Source organism: Camelus ferus, chromosome 19, assembly GCF_009834535.1.
Source record: "Camelus ferus isolate YT-003-E chromosome 19, BCGSAC_Cfer_1.0, whole genome shotgun sequence".
Taxonomy (NCBI): Eukaryota; Metazoa; Chordata; class Mammalia; order Artiodactyla; family Camelidae; genus Camelus; species Camelus ferus.
In genome coordinates this window covers 31,874,601-31,889,966 of record NC_045714.1, presented here as the reverse complement: position 1 = coordinate 31,889,966, position 15,366 = coordinate 31,874,601, and positions in this window count along the sequence as shown.

Below are 15,366 nucleotides of genomic sequence, written 5' to 3'. Positions count from 1 at the left end.
AGATATGGTATTATAAATGTTCGTTGTTTGTACTCATCTTGGAAGCTCAGAAGTGGAGGAGTGAGCACACCATTGACATCGTCTGTATCTAAAGGCCCAGCAGGTGCCATGCTCTTTCTTCTAATTCCATTTCCCCCGGTTCCCATTTTGTTTTTAATGCCAAAGGCCATCGCTGATAGTCATTATTTCTCCACAGTGTGTCTATTCTCATAAAATTCCCTTTGCTTTGTAATCTGCAAAGCTGGAGTTCAGGCTGTAACTTTCCTATTATTTAAGGCCAACAAATTCAATCTGCATCACTGGATATTGAATTGCAGGGAGTTCAGAAGGGAACACCTCCCGTTTACTTCCGTGCTCCTTCCAAAGCTGATTAACAGCCTGACATTTCTGAGGCCCATCTGTGGGCGCCAGCTTCTCAGAGCCAGAGGCTGGATTCTGCCTTACATCTTGAATTAGTGATTGCTGCTATTTTTCTAGAAGTAGAAAGTGTTCTTCATGGGACAACTATTATTTTTCACTTTTTCTTTTGCAGATATCTCTTGCCATTCTAGGGGGCAGAGGCCTTTCTGCAATCGGACTGGCTCAGACAAAAGTCCAGCAACTCCCAGAACTAGTAAACGATAGTCTATCATATATATATATATGTATTTTATTGCAGTGAAAAACATATAACACTACATCTACCCTCTTAACCATTTTTAAGTGTACCAGTTCAGTAATGTTAAATGTTTTTACCTTGTTGTGCTATAGATCTCTAGCACTTTTCCATCTTGCAAAACTGAAACTCTAAACCCATTAAACTCTAATTCCCTCATCCCCTTCTCCCCGGCCCCTGGCAACCACCTTTCTACTTTCATCAGTAGAGAAACATTAGGGGAAGTTATACTGAGCACAGGACTCCGATAATCCATCTCAAAGGCACCTGGGGAGTAGCTTTTCACAAGGTCTTGGCCTGAATCAAGCATCACTGGTGGCAACCAGCAGAAATGCACTTGAACCAGCCCATGTTAAGAGGGGAATCTAGTGACAGAGTCAGGCATATCCCATGGAACCCAAGTCAGAACTGTTGGGGGCCAGAAGCACAGCTGGAGATCATCATGCAGCTTGTATCTCCTCGTTCTGGGGGTCTGGCTAGCTTTCTGCATCCTCTTTTCTCTGTGTGCTTGCTCTGTTCTTCTCTCTCCCTGTCCCAGACCCAGTCCTATCTGACTTCTCAGTTTTCAAGCCCAGGAATCCTATGAGCATGATAGAGAGAGAGAATTTAACTCACACAGCCCCGATCAGGCATTTTCCCAGGTGGCCACCTGTCCACAGGGTGTATTTGCATAATTTGGAAAAGGTACCTTTCCTCCAGTCGGATGCAGCCCTGAGCCGGGGGCACACACTCAGGCTTCACTTGAGCCCACACACTCCTTTCCTTGTGCAGAGCATGACCCAGATAATGGTACACAGCAGCCCTTGTCCACCTCTGGTCCAGTCAGCTGTGGCTGGGTTGGGGGCCGGCAGCACTGTGTGGTCTCTCCCCAGCAAGTGGGTGGGGAGACAGCATCCTCCTCTCTACCCTCCACCTCGAGAGCAAAACCAGCTCCAGAACTTTCCACCCTACTTTCAGGCAGATTATGTTACAGCAGAGTTGGAGGTGCTTTGTGCTGGCATGTTCCACAAAGAAGCCGTAACCTTTGTTCATATGTATGGACAACATGATTAAATTGAAGTTGATATGTGTGTTACTCTGTAGAGCTAAGAAGAAAAAAAAAAGAGATCAACTGGGTTCAATTTCTACCATCAAACAACTGGATGAAATACAAGATAGTTTTTGAGGAGCAAACGGTTTATTAAAGACAGGAATGGAAGTTCTCCTTAGGGAGTTTTCATTCTAGAGACTAGAAGCATCCGGGATAGGATGGGACTGTGTCTGCTGGGAGAGGGAGCGGGGGGAGGCAGGGTCTAGGGAGTTCTCCTGGTTTTACTGAAAACCAAGATACCTGGCTCGGAGCAAGCAATCGGATCCTTCCCTTTTGAACTCTGTTTGAACCCACTCCTATAAGCTGGCTTACAGTTTTCTGAAATCTGTTTGTAATTGTCAAATTTGTTCCCATATTAGACATAAAAACCCACTTGTATTTTGGTAAAGCCCCTGGCTTTCTGCATGTGCTTTGCCTCCCCACTGTCCTCCCTCTCCTTTGTTTGACAAGACTCGGGCTATGTCCAGAGTCGCCGGGTTCCCCTTGCCTCCCTGCAGAGCAGGCTCTCCTGGAGGGCTGTAAGTCACCCAGACCTCACTTCTCAGCCCTTCTAGTGACATGGAATTTCTCAATTTTCTTTGATCCCAGTGATATTGCTCCCCCAGCTCCTCACCATCCCTTTAGACCCAGCATAGCTGGGCACATCCTTCAAAGTGTCATTCTATTAGCCTTTGTGAAATGACAAGGCATTTTCTCCTCTTGTAGTTGGAGGTCAACATAGTTACAGTTGACCTTAGAATATTCTTTGAGACATTGGGATTGTTCATAGGTTCTTTGTTTCAGATTTTATTGTCTATTTCCTGCCACAAAACAACCCCAACTTCATTCGATTCAAGATGTTCAGTACCATCTCTGGGCCGGATGAGGCGATCACGGCAAGCGGTGCTGATGGCTACGTGTGTGATTTGGGCGTACTTGGTTGAATTAGCTCTGTCCGAGGCAGGGAGTTCGTGTAGCCTCTGAATCTCTTCTAACTCGTCATCCTGGTGTGTCATCTTCTTGTTCAGAGAATACTGAGTTAAACAGCATGTTTTATGTTGTAGGTGTGATGTGACTTAGGCAGCTAACTGTTCATTGGTGCCTTGGAAGATTTTAAAAGTCTAGGGAGAAAAACAGTTTGGCCCATTTTAGAGATCTTTGGCTTAAAAAGCTGCAGAGGATTTGTAGGAGCCAGGTTGTAAAATGTAGACAAAATCCCTGAGCAACAAAAGACCCTTATGTGAAAGTCACATTGTAGGAACAATGACTTTCCGTGCACATGGTTTAGGAGTCCTGGGGTTGTCATAAAACTGTTAGGACATGGGGGCCAAGGAACTCAGAATAGCAAGCCAAGAATAATCTTCAAAAAAGATTTAAAAGTGTTTTCTGCCAGGCAGACAGTGACAGAATAGGGAATCCTCATGGTGAAGGGGGCTATTGAGAAAATTATTGCATTATTTAATCCTCAGATGAAGTAGCTGAATGCCTTCTGGGGTGTTTTGGTTAAGTTTCTAGTGTTCAGGAAGCACTCTGGAATCAAAACCAATTTAATTTAATTAAGCATTATTGGATAATTGTGAAGTTTGGTTGTCAGATCATTTACTTTACCTAAAATATGAAATTGTTCTAGGTAGAAACTGGAAAGGAGTGAATATGTCTTCTGATGCTTTTGTAAAAGATGGTAGTAGAACATGTATTAGTGAGTGAATCACATGCTGTATTTTTGCTTCTCAATTACTCAGCCTGCCGAATGACTTACATCTGTTGATACATTTATATACAGGCACATTTGGTGCGTCTGGTTCTCAGGAATAACCCAAGGAGCTGTGAGAAAAATACTGATACCTGGGGACTACTCCCAGGGATTCTGACTTAATTGGTCTGGAGTGGGGCCTGAGTATTGGGATTTTTAAAAGCTTCTCCAGATGACTTTAATGTGCAGGAAAGTCTGAGCATTCCTCTATGGGATTTGCATATTACTTTAAACAGTATTCGACAAAGTTATGGTTTGAGGTTGAATTGACAGGCCTTCATTGAGGTTTGGTGTCTCTGTTAACAACCCAACTAAAGAACATTTAGAATCTTCCAATGTGTTCTTTAACTGCACATGTCTATCTTATACTAAAATAAGCATGTATGTAGAAAGTCACAAGATATTGATTCTGAGTTCAAATGAATTTGGAATTTGTTGAAAAACTATTTTATGTTTTTTTTTTTAAAAAAACCCTACTAAAGTTTCAGTGCAAATGTTGTTTGGAAAAATGTTATAATCTATGAAGAAGGATATCATTTTTTTAAAAACCGGGTAACAGTTTATATCTTGAACCAAAGTTTGTGAATTAGAGTGGCTCTTAAGTGTATCGGTTAGTTTTTGCTGCATAATAAGTTGTCCCAAAATATAGTGTCTTAAAACAAGAACTATTTATCATTTCTCATGGGCCTGTTGGTCAGCTGGGCAGTTCTGCTGATCTGAGCCTGATTTGGCTGATTGCAGCTGGGCTTGCTCTTGTGTCTGAGGTCAACTTGTGAGGTGGATGTGGGCTAGTTAGTCTCAGGTGACTTCACTCATTTGTCTGCTGGTGTTCCAGCTGTGGACCACGGTGATGGGCGTGACTCTCACTGTCCAGCACACTAGCTTGGGCTCACTCACAGCGGGAGTCTCAAGATCAAAGAATAGCAAGAGGGCATGTCTCAGCGTACAGGCAAGCACTTTTTTGGTCTCTACTTGTGTCATTTGCTACTGTCCCACTGACCAAGCAAGTCATATGGCCAGGTCCGGAGGTCATGGGACAGGGCACCACCACAGCACATGGATATAGGGGACGTGAACAAAATGGGTTCATTACTACAATCTACCAGGGTGCTTACTACCTCAATGCTAGTAATTCTTTCAGCATTCTGGGTTATTTTCCTTTAGTTTTAAAATAGAATGGCTCAAATCCTCATCCCATAAACACTGGGTATCCCATTATTTATCTTCCCAGCATCTCCAGGGATCCTTGGAATGTGTTAATGTGTGTGTGTGAGCGCGCGCGCGTGCACGAAAGAGAAGTGGTGTGGGGAGGAGCATTTACTTTCCTCTCTAACATTCTTGATTTTCTTCTTGTACAGAATTGTTGATGGATCATGGTTTTCCCTCAGCCTCCAGTAATTAATCTTCTCCTTCCAGATCTCAGTCGTGAAGCATCAGATTGCTCGTTAATTATAAAAGGGAAAGGTAGCTTTACAAGGGAGTTATCTAGAGGGCATCACTTTAGCCAAGGGGTCAAACTTAACACTCTCAATCAAGGGACAAAATGACATCATGGGAAGGGCACAGCCTCACGTCTGTGGTGTTCCCGACAAAAATGCATCAGCTGAATCTCGTTAAGAGAAAGAGAGCCACACAAATACAGTTGGGGTACATTGTGCAAAATAACTGGTTTGGACACTTCAGAAGGCCAATGTTACGTAATACAAACAGTGGCAGAGGGGAGCGTATAGCTCAAGCGGTAGAGCGCATGGCCAGCATGCACAGGGTCTTGGGTTCAATCCCCCGTACCGCCTCTAAAAATAAAGTAAACAAACCTAATTTCCTACCTACCCCCTCACACACAAAAATAAAGTCTATGTTAAAAAAAAAAAGCGGCAGAGAAACTATTCTAGATGAAAGAAGACTAAAGACACATGAAAATCAAACACAAAGAAGCTATAAGGATATTGTTGGGAGGATCTGGGAAAATTTTAATATAGACTGTATATTTGATATTATTCAACTGGTGTTAACTTTCTAAGGTGTGCTAATAATACTGTGCCTGTGTAGGAGACACTCTTAGAAGACACATACTTAAATATTTCAGGGTTGACTGAAGATGTAATCAAGTTAAGATGTTGCCCTTACGATGGTCCCTAATCCGATATAACTGTTGTCCTTAGAAGAAAAGGGAAATTTGGACACAGACCCGCACACAGAAGGTAGATGGTCATGTGTACATGGAGGCAGAGATTGGAGGGATGCTGCCACAGGCACGGAACGCCTGAAGCAGACCTTGAGGGGCGGGGCCCAGCCACCTGAGCTGTAAGAAGCCTCCAGGGAATGCAGGTCACGCCAGCCCTTGAGAACCATTGCTTAAGTTCAACGGTTTTATATCACTCATTCTCTCGTCTTTAGAACTAGTGGACAAAGATGTCACATCTAATCCTTCCATAAAAATACTGGTGGGACAGCTCTGTTTGTGGTCATCCCAAACTGAAAATGACTCAGATGCCCACAGCGGCAGAATGAATGAACAAATTGAGGTGTTTTCAGACAAGATAGGAATATAGAAATGAGAACCAATGGGTCGCAGCTACAGACAAAATACTGAATGAAAGGAGCCAGGCACAAAAGAGTACAAAGTGTATGATTCCACGTACATAAAATCCAAATGCGGGCGCAAGAGATCTCTGTGGTGAGGCTCCTTTGTACAGGCAGCTTCGCCTCCCTGGGAGACGGTCCCCGCCCAGCCTGCCACCCTGCTCTTCCCTGTCTACATCATGCTCATCCTGCCATTCTTGGCTTAGCCGTACCTCCTCAGTTTTCTTTCCCTGTCACCTCATTCAGAAGTCATCTTGGAGGAAGAAGTACCTGGAAGGAGGCACGAGGAGGGCTTCTGCAGGGACTGGTCATGATTAATTCTTTCTCTGAGTGCTCATGACACTGGCGTGTTCATTTTGTAAAAGATGTATCAAGTCAAACACTTAGCATTTGTGCACTTTTCTGCATCTATGTTATTATACTTCCATAAAAATTAAAAAAAAATACTGGTGGGTGTGGTAAAATGTTTAAGTTCTGATGTGATTTTCCTACAGCATATTTTTTTATAGTCTATAATTTGGAGTTTTGGTCCAATCTCTTATTTTCAATGCATGGGCTCAGGAATATTAGTGACCCACATGGTTGTGTGAACTAATTTCCAAAACATCACTTGGAACAGTGATTAACACTTGAAAATAATTAAACATTTACAAAGTATTCTAAAATACAGCTTGCTAATGTTTCTGAGTAAAGTTCTGGAATCCAATTTGTTTTCTTGATCCGTGAACATCACCCAATTGTTTTTTCTCAAATAGTGGTTTTACCATTTTTTTCCTCTGGGAGGGGGGCTTTTAAATCACCTTTGGAATTCGGTGGAAGAGTAAATGTCTGTGTGATGACTTGATCTCCGTAAGCTCACTCAGTAAACACATGGGCAGAGCTTTTAGAGGAAGTGATTTTACTGAATAAGGTGAATATCCAAGAGATGTTACAACTCATAACGAAGACATTTACAAATCATTCCAGCTCCTTTCCGAGAAGTACAAATACTTATTACACATGCGCAGCCTAACCTGCATTTTAGATAAATAATCAGAATGAGGGAGAAGCAGATAAACAGATCAACATAATCAGCATTTATTCAAATGTAAAATGACACGGTAGAGTCTTTCTGCTGTTATAATTTACAAGGGAGCTGAAGAAAGAATAATAAGAAAGAATAACTCTTTTGGGAGTTACAGGGCTTGGTTTTATTTCCATTACTCAGATTGAGATTTAATGGAAATTTCTGTCACAACTCTGTCCAAATGAGATTCCTGGGGTTTTGAGGTAGAAGGAATATTCGAGGTCCCTTGGGTCACCTGCTTCTTTGAAAAGTCAGTGAAATGATGCTCAGAGAGTCTGAGCAGCCTGCCCAAGGCCATACACCTGGGTAGTGAGAGACCTTGGCTGGACTCAGTCTGTGAACTCAGTTTGTCTGGGGTTTTCCCATGAGCAAGCTGAAAACCCCACAGGGAGCTGGTCCAGGTGGAGAAGGAGGAGAAGGGATGGGAGCCCTGAGAGCCTAAAGCAGAAGCCAGCCACTCTCAGAACTAGGATGGACTCACAACAGGACACAGGGACCTTCCAATTCTGCCTCCTTGAGTGTTTTTCCTGGAGCATATTTGGACTAAATTCTTTCTGTCTCCTGTGGACTTTCTTCTTCTTTCTATTTTTCTCTCCTACATCAATTCAGTGCATGAGGTTTTGAGAGCTGTGTGCCAGGCCCTTAGCTAGATGTTGGGGACTTGGCAGTGAGCAACACTGTCCTTACTCTCCTGACATTGAACAAAGACAGGTATTAAATAAACTATAATGAGGGGGAAATGCAGGGTGTTGAAGCTTGTCTGGGTTACAGTTTCACTCCACCTCCAAATCCAAAGATGAATCTGGTTGGTAAATTTCATCCCTTGGCCGCAGTGATTAATTCAAGAAGAGGGATGTGACCCAAATTGGGTCAAGCAGGGCCAACTGGGACTGTCTTCTGACAGAGTTCTGAAGACTCACTCTTTGAGAGACGTGGTGTCATTACGATGAGGAACTGGGGTAGCCAGGGGCCCCCATGTGAAACTTGAGCATGCGGCCGACATGGAAGAAGGCAGAACTGAGAGAGGGAAGTCTGATCTATGTGTGCTTGAAGCCAGATCCACCCTGAATTCTTACAACATGAACCCCAATTTCTTCTTGGGTTAGGTTTTCTGATAGTTGCAACAAAATGAGTGTCCGATATACAAGTGCCAACTCTGATCAATTGCTAGTGACCATGTAGAGCACTGGAGTGAGAGGATTCTTCCCTGAAGCCTCCAGAAGGAATGCCGCCCTGCCAACACCTTGATTTTAGACTTATAAAACTCATTTTGGACTTCTGACCTCCAGAACGGTAAAAGAATAAATGTGTGTTGCTTGAAGCCATTTAGTTTGTGGCAACGTGTTTTGGAAGCAACGGGAAACCAGTACGGTTGGGTCTGCACAGCGAATTGACAAAATGTGTTCCCTTGATCGTTTTAGATGGAAACCAATGCCCCCTGCAATAAGACCACTCGTCATCACTGTGGGAAGGTCAGAGGCGTGTGTGGCTGATTTCTGCACATGATCCGCCATTCCCCTGGGGTGCAGCTAAAGGAAGATATTCTAGTACAACCTTCGTCATCCCATCAAAGCTCTCACTCGTAGAAGGTGACGAAGTGAATCTCTACACTCTAAGGCTACCTCTGGGGAGGTGGTCTCCAGCCCTCTGGTGGGCACTAACTCTGGGCTGGGAAGGGATCCGCAAACTTACTGGCAGGTTATTTTCCTTGATGCCTTCTAGGAAGCGCTACAGAGGACTGCAAAGCAAATGTTCTTCGGCTTTCCAGGAATAATGTGGACACAAAAGGAAAACAAACAACTGAAAAACATTATAGTTCACATCACCCTTCCCTTTTATTAAATGCCAAAGCACAGTTAGAGAACTCTGTGACACTTTCATAATCCAATTTACCCATTTGGAAAATGCAATTTAACAAAATCAATGGGGTTACTTCTAAGAGCACTAGACAGGGAGTTAAAGGACTTAGATTCAAACAAGAATTAACTCATGACTTCTCCAGACTTGTGTTTCTTCATCATCAAAAAGAAAAGCTGAACTCAAAGTTCCTTTGTGGCTCTCAGATTTTATTATTTTAATTGTGGTAAATTGAAGTTTATTGCTGATGTGAGGACCAGTCATCATCAAAACACACAACACTTGGGGGTGTTCCCAAAAGCCCAGTTTCCACTTTCGACACATTTTTCATTGTGCCTGACATCAGTGTTGTTTTGAATCTCATAGAATCACACTCTATTGAAGGGCCACTGAGACTGTCCATCCCAGCTGCTCAGATCACACACAGTTAAGGCAACCATGCTCAACTGTCAACACACTCTAAGGTTCAAAAGGAAATATTCTGAAAATGAAAGCAAGGGAAATCATACAATGGTACCAAAATAGATATGAAGTGATGAATAAGAGTCAGAATATGATTTGAGGAGTGAACATTTGTTCTGAGACCATATTAACATAATAGAAATATCAGGACCCAGCTTTACTTTTTCAGGTCATGATTACTGATTTGAGAATTGAGGCAAATAAAAATTGTTATCAGAAAAATAAAAGGAAACCATGGCTCAGAGAGGTTAAGGGCTTCGCTCAAGGTCTCAGGACTAGAAATGTGGTCTTTTGATTCACAAGCCAGAGCTCCTCTTACTCCTTCATCAATCCCTCCTTTTTTCTCCTATTTGTTTTTTGATAGTTTCTCTTAAAAATAGCCAGGAGGCAAACCCCTTAGTCCATGCCAAGGCAGGGGTGAGGAAGGAGGGAGAATGATGCTGGGTGCATCATTGAGATGAAAAGATCTGGGAGGCGTGGCTGTCAGCATCTAAATAAGTTAAGGTAGAATTTGGCCATCTTTGCTTCACTGGTCACTGATGGTCACAAAATTGCTTCCTGAAGAGGACTGTTCTTGTTAATCTCAAAGCTTATGTTTCATGTGGTGGGGGTGGGTGGGGCTACAAGTTGGGGAGAGGATGTGTTCTGCTATGAAGGGATTTTCCTATTCTGGCTCTTATGTCCTTATAACACTCAGTTTTTCCCTCTAAGAACTTGGAAAATAAAGAAAAACTCAAGAGTTCCCCTATGCTTGTTCCAGCTCTGACTACCCAGCGTACACCCCATGAATCCCAGGAGGCTCAGAAGGCTGTGCCCACCCCAGATCTATCGCTGAAAATCATCTGTAGCAGTAGGCATTGATTTACAACCACCACACTTAGGTTCCAGGAAATAATATTTCACCTTCCCCATCTTACACAAAAGTCATTTTCAGGTGGATTGCTGATCTAACTGTGAAAACTAAAGCAATACACTTTTTAGAAGAAAACATAAGAAAAATATCTTCATATCCTTGGGATTAGAAAAGATTTCTTAAATAGGTTATACACTGAAAAATTGGACTACACTGAAATCCGGTACATATGTTCACCAGAAGACTATCGAGACAATTTTTGAAGAGCAAGCCATGGAGTGGGAAGAGATGCAGGCCATCCTTGTGTCTGTCAGAGGACTGTACCCAGAATACATAAAGAAATTCTATGAATTTTTGAGAAAAGTTTGGACACCCAAACAGAAAAATGGCAAAGGATTGAATGGGCACCTTACAACCGAGGGTACCCAAGATGGCCAACGTCGGTTAGGAGTTTCACTTGCATAGTTAGGGACTAACATCAAGGTGCATACATCACCCATAGATGGCCGGGATTTTTACTGAATGTGAGTCAAGATCAATGTTATCAGCTAGAAATACAAAGTTTGGCTGCCGATAAAGAAAGGACAAACAAATACTTATTCCTGTGTTTAGTTATTTCTCACAGTCTATCTCCTCTAGAGAGAGGTGAACTCTTTTTAAGGGGACGAGTGATTTTAATCAAACGACGGATTGAACGAAGGAAGAAGAAAAGGCAATGGTGCCCTAGGTGGATTAAGAAACAGGTAGTTATTGGTTACAAAGGGAGGTAACATTTTAATTTAATTATCAGTTTTTTTTTTAAAATGCCAGAAATCACCCTGCTTTTCAACCATTTAAAGTTACGATGAAAATACTTAAGATGTCAACAATGTTTGGATGAGGGAGAGACAGAGTTTTTCAAAAAATTTTTAATAAGTTTACAATAAAAAAAGATTGAAGATGATTGGCCTAGAAGTGTTCCAGAATGCAGGGGTGGTAGTGGTGGGAGCGGCCCCAGTAGCTCCACTTGGCTTCCAGGGCCTCAGAATCCACCAAGGGTGCGTGTAGGGTCTGGCATGTGTTGAGTGCATCACTGATGTTTTTGACAGATAGGTAATATGTTCCCCTTCTAACTCACCATGCATTTTTTTTTCTTGAAGTATAGTTGATTTATAATACTGTGTTAGTTTCAGGTAAAGAGCAAAGTCATTCAAATACACATATATGTGTGTGGATATATGTATATATATATATATATATATATATATATTCAGATTCTTTTCTAGCATAGGTTATTACAAGATCTTGAATATAGTTCCCTGTGCTACACAGGAAATCCCTGTTGCTTATCTGTTTTCTATATAGTAGTTTATATCTGTCAGTCCCATACTCCTAATTTATCCTTCCTCTCCTCCCTCCTTTCCCCTTTGGTAACTATAAGTTTGTTCTCTCTATCCGTGAGTCTGTTTCTGTTTTGTATATAGATTCATTTGTATTACGTTTTAGATTCCACATACAAGTGATATGGCATTTTTCCTTCTCTTTCTGGCTTACTTCACTTAGTATGACAATCTCCAGGCCCATCTATGTTGCTGAAAATGGCATTATTTCATTCTTTTTTATGACTGTATAGGGTTATTTTGAGGATAAATGACCTAATCTGGAAAGCCCTTAAAACAGTGCCCGGCCACATGAAAAGATCTCAACATCACTAATTATTAGAGAACGCACATCAGAACCACAATAAAGTATCACCTCACACCAGTCAGAATGAACATCATCAAAACGTCTGTAAATAATAAATGCTGGAGAAGGTGTGAAGAAAAGGAACCCTCCTGCACAGTTGGTGGGGAATGTAAACTGGTGCAGCCACTGTAGAAAACAGTATGGAGGTTTCTTTAAAAAAAAGCCTAAAAATAGAACTACCATATGATCCAGCAATCCCACTCCGGGTCGTATATCCAGAGAAAACTCTAATTCTAAAAGATACATGCATCCCAGTGTTCATAGCAGCACCATTTGCAATAGCCAAGACATGGAAACCACCCTGGTGCTCATCAAGAGACAATGGCTTAAGAAGATGGAATATTTTTCAGCTATAGAAAAGAACGAACTAATGTCATTTGCAGCAACATAGATGGACCTAGAGATTATCATACTAAGTGAAATAAGCCAGACAGAGAAAGACAAATACTATATGATATCACTCATATGTGGAATCTGAAAAAGAATGCAAATGAACCTAAATACAAAACAGAAACAGACTCACAGACGTAGAAAACAACTTCTAGTTACCAAAGGGGAGAGGGAGGGAGGGGAAAATTAGGAATATGAGATTAATGGATACAAACTACCACAAATAAAATAGATAAACAACAAGGATTTACTGTACAGCCCAGGGAATTACATTCAATATTTTGTAATAACCTATAATGGAATATAATCTGAAGAAAAAAATAACTGAATCACTTCACTGTACACTAACACAATATTGACACTGACATGATATTGTAAATCAACTATACTTCAATTAAAAACAAAATATATATACCCTACCATTTAGAGATAAATTCAGAAATATATATAAAAAAAGGAAAAAACAAAAGCAAACAAACCAGTGCCTGGCATATAGTCATCACTTTATCGCTATTTGTTTAAAAAAATAAATTAATTAGAAGGGAATCGTGGCTTCCTGAAGCCACAGCTGCTTTCTTCATTTTAGTGAAAGCAGGGCTGTCATGCAGGCTTAGACCCCACTCTCCTCCTTTGGAGCAGCAGGCAGGATGAGTTAAGAGTCTTCAAAATGATCAATTATTTCCTTATCACAGAGGACCAGATGGTTCATTGTACGGCAAACAGTTCCCACAGAATGCCAACAATTTTGCTTCAACGAGGAAAGAAGTGTGCAATTAGGCTGCTGTCGCCCTTCACAAAGGGCCAGGTGCAGGGCAGCCAGGCAGCCCGTGAGGAACGGCAGCCTGAGCCCAGATGAGGGGCCAGACTCAAGGTGGGAATGGGGTCCTGAACGCGGCTTTTTTTTGTCGCCTGCACATCCCTTGAGACACACAAGGAAAACTGGCCAGAGGAAAGTTCCTGTGGAATTGGTCAAAGCAAATGAAGCCTGGTTGGAAGAGTTAGTATGTGCACCACTAACTTCACACGATGCTTTCAAACTTACGAACACAGGAAATGGTTATACCCCTCACGGTGACTTACTGTACTTTTATATAACCTTGGACTACATCTGTGTTCCTTCTCTTGTCTTTGTGACAGAAAAACAAGAACAAAAATAAACAAAACATCAAACAATCAAATTTAGATTTAGAAGAGGGAAAACATATTTTCTGGAACGCATTGAATTCTGGAAAAATAGTAAGTATTCAGTTCTGCTATTGCTTGGAGCCACCTCAAGAGATATGGAGACACAGGGAAGGAGGTAGAAGAGGACCTGAAGACGTTTCCTGATGGCATGAGGAGTGGGGGCTGCTCCTGGAGTTGCTGGTGCATTGCTGAGTAATGGAAGGCACTCTCATATTTCGGAGGGAGAAGTCCTACACAGATCTGCTAAGTCATGTACACTCAGAGCAAATACAGAATCATTTAAGTCATGCTGTGTATAATCAGAGCCTAGAATGAGTGGTCCGTTTAACACACAGCAATTTCTTTGGCTTTGGGGACTCAACATTCTGAACAGGTGTCTGGGCATCAAGAATGTATCACCTCTGGGAAGTTTCTTTTCTTTTTTTTTTTTTTTTTTGGAGAGGAGGAGGTAATTAGATTTTCTTATTTATTTTATTTTTTGGAGGAGGTACCGGGGATTGAACCTAGGACCTTGTGCATGCTAAGCATGGGCCCTACCACTTAAACTATCCTCTTCCTCTTATAATTTTTAAAACTCCCTTCTCGTGGCCACCCTGCTCCTTAGTGTCTAAGCTCTTGGAGCCACTTCTCACTATAAGTAAACTTGTTTTCGAGCAGCCTCAGGACATGATTTCCTATTTTGAGAGCATTGGTAGCCTTCTGACACCAGCTTGTTGGACTTTTCAGCAATTGGTGCTTGTACCTAGTGTTAATCCTCCTCTGCTTACGTGGATTTGGGGTTAATTTTCTCCCCGTGTCATCAATCTCCAATATTCTTTATTTTGGGAAGTATTTTCACTGTCAATCTTCACCAAGTGCCAGCAAGAGAAGAAAAGCAGCAAGGTTGTGGAAAAAAATCTAATAGTAAGAAATCAGTCAGACTTCTTCCACTCAACTGTGGGCTTTTCATGTGTGGATACAGCTAATTTTATTCTTTTCAAACCTTATTGTAGCAGAAAAGAGTAGCCGTTAGAACTCAACCCTCCATGGTGGCTGCTCTTTGCCCTGCATTGTGGAGGAGGAAGGGTTTTGAGCCATTCTCAATTTAGGGTGGGGGAGAAGGGAAGCAACGAACAACACCTACGGGCTGGCCATTGAATGGGGCTTCAGCATAAGAGCTTTCAAGAGTACCCACCATTCTCCCTCCCCACCGGTTGCTTTCTAGGTTATTTTGTAATTTACTGGTTTTTAGCTCAGTTAGTCCAGGTAGTTAACTAAGGATGCTAGTGAGATCAAGATCATATGATTATTATCTGATATTGTCCAATATTGACCAGTTGAGAGGCAAACTGATGTAATGGCAGAAGGGTGGGTTCTAGAATCAGAAGATCTGGGGTTGAAATTCAGGGTCTGCTACCTCCTACCATCTTGGATTGGTCAATTAATCTCTCAGAGCCAGTTATAAATGACAAAATATGGATTGTTGAGTGGGATCAAATGAGCTGATGAATAAACATGCCTGTCATACATTAGAAACTCAATAAATGGATAGGATTCTACTAGCTTTTCTCAAAAAAAAAAAAAAAAGTTTCCAAAAACCGCAAAGAGTATCTTATCTCCTTCTGGCCAATTGTCTTAACAGAGATGGACTCCCTAGTGCCTGGGCAGTGCTTGCCACAGAGTATGATCTTCCTACACATTTAAATGAGTGAAATGTGCCCCACTGCCTTTAAGAGCATTTCCATTTGTGGTAGGTTCTCTGTCCAGCAGAAGCGCCCCCTCACCCTCC